Genomic DNA, 6,000 nt, shown 5'->3' with positions numbered 1-6,000 from the left:
AGGTCAGAGGGAGGAGCTGGCGGGGAGGAGACCAAGGGTATGGGAATGGTACTAGTTATGAGCCCAGGTGTGGCTGTAGAAGGGTTTGGTTGAGCTGAGTTGTCGTAGTCAGAGGGAGGAGCTGGCGGGGAGGAGACCAAGGGTCTGTTGGTAGGTGTCGATATGTGACAATATGTGTCGCAGGCCAATCGAAGGGTTTCAGACTCAAGGCCGGAGGGGGGAGCTGGCGGGGAGGAGGCTAAAGGTCTGGGAGCGGTTCTGGTTGTAGACCCAGGTGGGGTGATAGAGGGGTTAGGTTGAACTGAGTTGTGAGCACTTGGGGTGGTTTGTGGGTGGCTGGGCATGCTAGTCGGAGGAAGTGTTTGTTAACCTGCAAGTGTCGTGCACATGGTTTTTGAGAAGGGAGAAAAAGTCCACAAATTTATTGAGGTTTCTGGTAGTAGCTTGGATCAGGACAATGCCATTTTTGTAAAGGGTGATGATGAGGTTAGCTCGCAAGATTGCAGAGGGCACTATCGTGAGCTTGGTCCCGTACGGTATGGTCCTGGTACCATGTACATTGAGGAGATGTGCAATGGTTTTGCGCCAAGAGGCTGTTCTTCTGGAATAGAAGATGAGGTCATTTATGATTGTGCCCTTGTCAGCGCTGTATCGTTGATCCGAGATCAAGGTCTCTGGACGAGATTTCAGGGTGGAGTGCTTGAGAGATTTCACAGCAGTTTTGGAGAGGTTGGAAGGTACACAAGGGTATAATAATTTTCCCCAGTGGCAGTCAGGCTAGATCCTGCCATGCTGGCTAGGGTGGGGCATTATCGGGTCAAAGAAGGGTCAATAAGCGGCAGGAAGGTGACGCGGAATACCTCCAGAGAGGCACTCAACTCAACTGTCCACGCAGAGAATGTATCTCCGTTGTCGCTGGTATTGTCAAGACGGTCATCAAATTGGCTAAGCAACGAGTCTAGCAAAGTAGCTGCGTGCCACAGTTTCGGCTAAGGCACATAAGGAACCAGAGGATTGGACCTACGCTTAAGCACACAGTAGCTGCACGCAGGGGCCCCTCTGGCGGACTCAGAGACCAGCTGACTCGGGAGCGGTTGGGCAGTGGGCAGAGGATGACACTCACTGGGTACTGAGAGGTTGTATTCCACGAACGGCCGCTGCACCCCAGGCCAGTCTCAGGCAGCGCAGGACACCGGGAGAGGCTGTGTGGGGTGTCATGCTTGTAGGACCTCTACTGGTGTCAGGGGCTTTGAGACGCTCACAGCAGGTCGGCAGGCACTGGGTCATGATAGGCTCATATGAGGCAGCCGGCCTCCAGGCAGGTCGGGCCCTGCGGGCGAGAGCCTCAGGACACTCAGGGCAGCCGGTGCACCGGGTTGGGATAGGTCCCCAGTGTGCAACCTGCCTCTGGGCGGGGCGGGCACTGCAAGGGGAGAAACCTCAGAAAGGTGACGGATCTCAGTTGGCCGATTAGAAGGCGTTACCCTGCTGATCTTACAGCACACGCCAATCCTCCTGGAGCGGAGGGTGGGGGGCATGCCAGCCGAGTGCAGGCCTCTAGGCAGGTTCACCTGGCAGGGCGCTGCACCAAGAAGGGTCTCGGGACACTTAGTACAGGCCGGCAGGCACCAGATCAGTGGTTTCCCCTCAGCATAGGTCTGAAGGCTGCCAGGAGGAGAAACCCCAAAATGGCTACGGAGCCCAGATGGCTGCTGAGAACAAGCCACCCTGCTGGTCTTCAAGCGGGGCACCGATCCTCCCGGTGCGGAGGGGGAAGGACAGGCCAGCAAAGTGCAGGCCACAAGACGGGTCCTTGGACCGTCATCTCCTCGGCAGCCGGTCTCAATGTAGGTCTGGAGCTGCAAGGAGGAACAGCCACAAAATGGCTGCAGAGCCCAAATGGGCTCTGAGGAAGCCGACACCCAGCTGGTCTCAGAGCGAGACATCGATCCTCAGGGTGCGGAGGGGGAAGACCTTTTGGCCGAGTACAGGCCTCTAGATGGGTCCTCGGGACCAAGGATCATCATCAGACAAGCAGTACTCGTCGCGGGTCGTGTCAGCAAGCAAACAGAGAGACAACACAAAGGCGCCGGCAACCGAGGATTTCGTTCCTGGTAACAGGCGTGTACAATACGAGGAGAGTCCAGCAACAGACGGTTACATCGGCAGCTAGTAGCAGTGGATGTGCACCTTCTTACATCAGATTGGTTGGGGTGCGAGGGACCAGTGTGACGGTGCTAGATTTCGGGCAGTGATGGTATGGATCCATGTGGCTGCGGCGGTCGATCTAGCAGGTAAGTTGCCTGTTGCAGTCAGTCTCCGAAGTATTTCCCAAAGGGGTTGAACAATCTGGTCCTCGGGCAGGAGGGTTGAAAGCCGGTGTGGGCAGTTTTAACGGGGATAAACTACCCAAAGGTTATCCCCAAAAAGGAAGCTCTTCTAGAGGCTCCTACTCGGCGGCCAAATCTTGTTTTGGAGAAAGAAGAAAAAGATGTTGACGGAAGATGGCTTCTTCTACATCCTAATATAAATGGTTCCCCTATCTCCCTTCTCAACATCTATGGTCCTACTGGGGTTGATGCACAGTTCTGGAAGAATATGTCACACACTCTTCACTCATGTCCAGACATTAATTTATTGGTGGGCGGGGTTTGCAATCTAATGTAGTCAAAATTACTGATAACGGTGGTGTGGATCATTTTAAGGACGACTAAATATTAAATTGTTTTAAAGACTTTTATAAGACACTCTATACCCCAGAATCTTCTCCCTCCGACAAGGCATTGGATTCTTTTTTTCCAGCCCTCCCTCCATGCCCTTCTTCATCTCTTGACTGCTATTTATTAGATGATCTATCCCTTTCTGAACTTAAGTCCGCTCTAGCCCAACTACCAAAGGATAAGTCCCCTGGTCCAGACGGCTTCACTGCTGAGTTTTATTCTTGTTTCTCCCAGATTCTACTTCCACAATTTTTATCCTTATTCCAGCATTTCATGTCTCATAAAGAAGCTCGTGGCTCTTTTCTTAAAGCTATGATTTGTCTAATTCCTAAGAAGGGCAAGGATCCTTCTTCCTGCACTATCGCCCTATTTCTATAATTAATTTAGACTGTAAGATCTTTGCCAAAGCCCTTGCTCTTCGCATTGCCAAAGTGACCCCGATTTGGTTGGGTATGAGCAAACAGGATTTGTCAAGGGAAGGACGATTGCAGATAATTCCAGAACTTTAAAAAATAAATTACATCTTGCTTCCAAAAGCTCCTCCCCAGTTGCAGCCATCACCCTAGATGCGGAGAAAGCTTTTGACCGCATCCACTGGCTTTTTATGATGCGTGCTCTTAAGTGGCATGGCTTTGGTCCTGATATTTTATCTCTTATTAGTTTGTTGTATTCCTCCCTACCACTTCGGTCTTCATTAACGGTTTTCAATCCCCTTATTTTACTCTCCAACAATGCACCAGTCAAGGTTGCCCTTTGTCTCTGTTACTTTTTATTTTGTCTCTTGAACCTTTTCTTCACTCCCTTAGGAACTCTCCTGCTTTTCGGGGCTTTACTCATAAATCCATTGAAGTCAAATTCACTGCCTACGCGGATGATATTTTGTTATATATGTCTGATCCTTCTACCTCTTTACCCGCTTTTATCGACCTCTTGTCTTCTTATGCTGCCTTGTCAGGATACAAGTTAATTTTTTCAAATAAACACTGTCTTAGAAATGTGTTTGATGGGACGGACTTTAAATGGAATACTAATTGTATCACTTGTTTAGGGATAAAATATTCTTCTTCAATTGCCAAAACAGTTCAACGCAACTTGGATGATATTTTATTAAAGATTTCGGACATGTCTGAGAAGTGGTCTCCCTTATTTCTGTCTTGGTGGGGAAGGCTGGACACTTCTAAGATGATGATACTTCCAGTAATTAATTTCTACCTTTCCATGCTACCAGTACAACTTCCTTTAAAACTTTTTAAAGAATTTTAACAGTATCTTGAGTAAATTTCTTTGGAATAACCGAAAAGCTCGCATTTCTAAGTCGGCTTTGTCTGCCCCCAAAGATAGGGGATGGATCAATTTTCCCAATTTCCGTCAATACCACTCCTCCGTTTTAATTTGTCAAGCCCTGCCATATTTTTTTTTTCAGATGATCAGCCTATATCGGTATGGTATAAATTGGAGGACTCCGTTATTCACCCACTCCCTTTTTCCTCGTTAGCCAGCTTTTCTCACCCTCCTCATTCGTTCAAGTCCCCTACCATTCCACATCTTATATCGACCCTCCGTCCGATTCTTTCTAAATCACATTCACCTCTTCAGCTATTCCTGGATTTCTCTATTTGGCATAATAAGTCTATTAAAATTTCCAATCGAACCCTCTTCTGGAAAGATTGGATTGTTAAAGGGATAATACTGGTTAACACCTAATCCATAACAACCAGCTTTTATATTTCCAGGATCCCAATCCAAATTGGATGTACCTGTTACTGCCCTCTCTAAGTTTGACTCTTTGCGATTGATTTTAGATCAACAGCTTTCCCTTTTCTCTGAGACTTCCTCCTTTTCTTTCGATCCTCCTTCACAAGCATTACCTACTTCCTCTTCTATCCGGGCCTCTCACATATGCAAATTTCTCTATTTTTCTATCCCCATTCTTCCCAAAACAATAAATGAGCTTTTGTAGGAAACGGATTTACAACATACTCTCTCTATACATACATGGAATTCACTTTGAGCTCAGATACATCACACTTCATGCAATACCAGTACCACTCAAACTCTCTACAATTTTTATCAGAGATTATTTTTAACTTCATTAGCTGTCCCAAATTCAGTCCTGACTTATTTCCTAATTGTTGGTCCTGTAAGAACACTCCTGGCACATATATCCACTCCTTTTTTCTCTGCCCCAATATTTCTTTTTCTTGGACAAAAGTATGCAAGTCAACTACCTCTATTTGCTCCACAAATTTTCCCTTTGATCTTCACTTGATAATTTTAGGTAGTAATTCTATACGATGGTTGGGGTTCGTAAACTAGGCTCATTTGTAGATTCGTCCATTGCTATTGCTTTTCAGGTGATAACTTCTAATTGGAAAGATGCCTCCTAGGTGTCCTTTTCTGCCTGGTGGAACCTTTCATGTCATCATCACAGGCTTGATAGAGCTTCTATAACCCCCTCGCAGCAATTTATTCAAAAGGAATCCTTTTGGTCTCCTCTCACTAATTATATTTCTTCCTCTGCATCGCATGCCAAGGACAGTAACTATGGGGCATATTAGCAAGGGCAGTATCGCTGCTTTAGCGACACCGAGATCATCTGCGGCGTACCCCATGGCTCATCCCTCAGCCCAACCCTGTTTAACATCTACATGGCACCGCTCGCCCACGTCGACCGTCGGCACGACCTCAACATCCTCTCCTATGCCGATGACACCCAGCTGATACTCTCCCTCACCAAGGACCCCCACACCGACTGAAGCTGAACTCGGACAAGACGGAGGTCCTCATCCTCGGATCCAACTCTTCGGCTTGGGACGACTCCTGGTGGCCGACCGCACTGGGAACCGCTCCAACACCCACCGACCACGCACGCAACCTAGGGGTCATCCTCGACTCCACCCTTTCCATGACTAAACAGGTCAACGCCGTCTCCTCCTCCTGATTCTACACCCTGCGCATGCTCCGTAGGATCTACAAGTGGATCCCCACTGAAATGAGAAGGACAGTCACCCAGGCCCTTGTCAGCAGCAGGTTCGACTATGGAAATGCCCTCTATGCAGGAACCTCGGCCAAACTCCTGAGACGGCTCCAACGCATCCAGAACACCTCTGCACGCCTGATCCTCGACATCCCTCGCCGCAGCCACATCACACCCCACCTGAGAGACCTGCACTGGCTCCCGTTCAACAAGAGGATAACCTTTAAGCTCCTCACCCACGTACAAAAGGCACTCCACAACACCGGACCAACGTACCTCAACAGACGACTCAACTTCAACACC

Source organism: Lissotriton helveticus, chromosome 1_1, assembly GCF_964261635.1.
Source record: "Lissotriton helveticus chromosome 1_1, aLisHel1.1, whole genome shotgun sequence".
NCBI classification, from domain to species: domain Eukaryota; kingdom Metazoa; phylum Chordata; class Amphibia; order Caudata; family Salamandridae; genus Lissotriton; species Lissotriton helveticus.
This window is presented reverse-complemented; position numbering follows the sequence as displayed.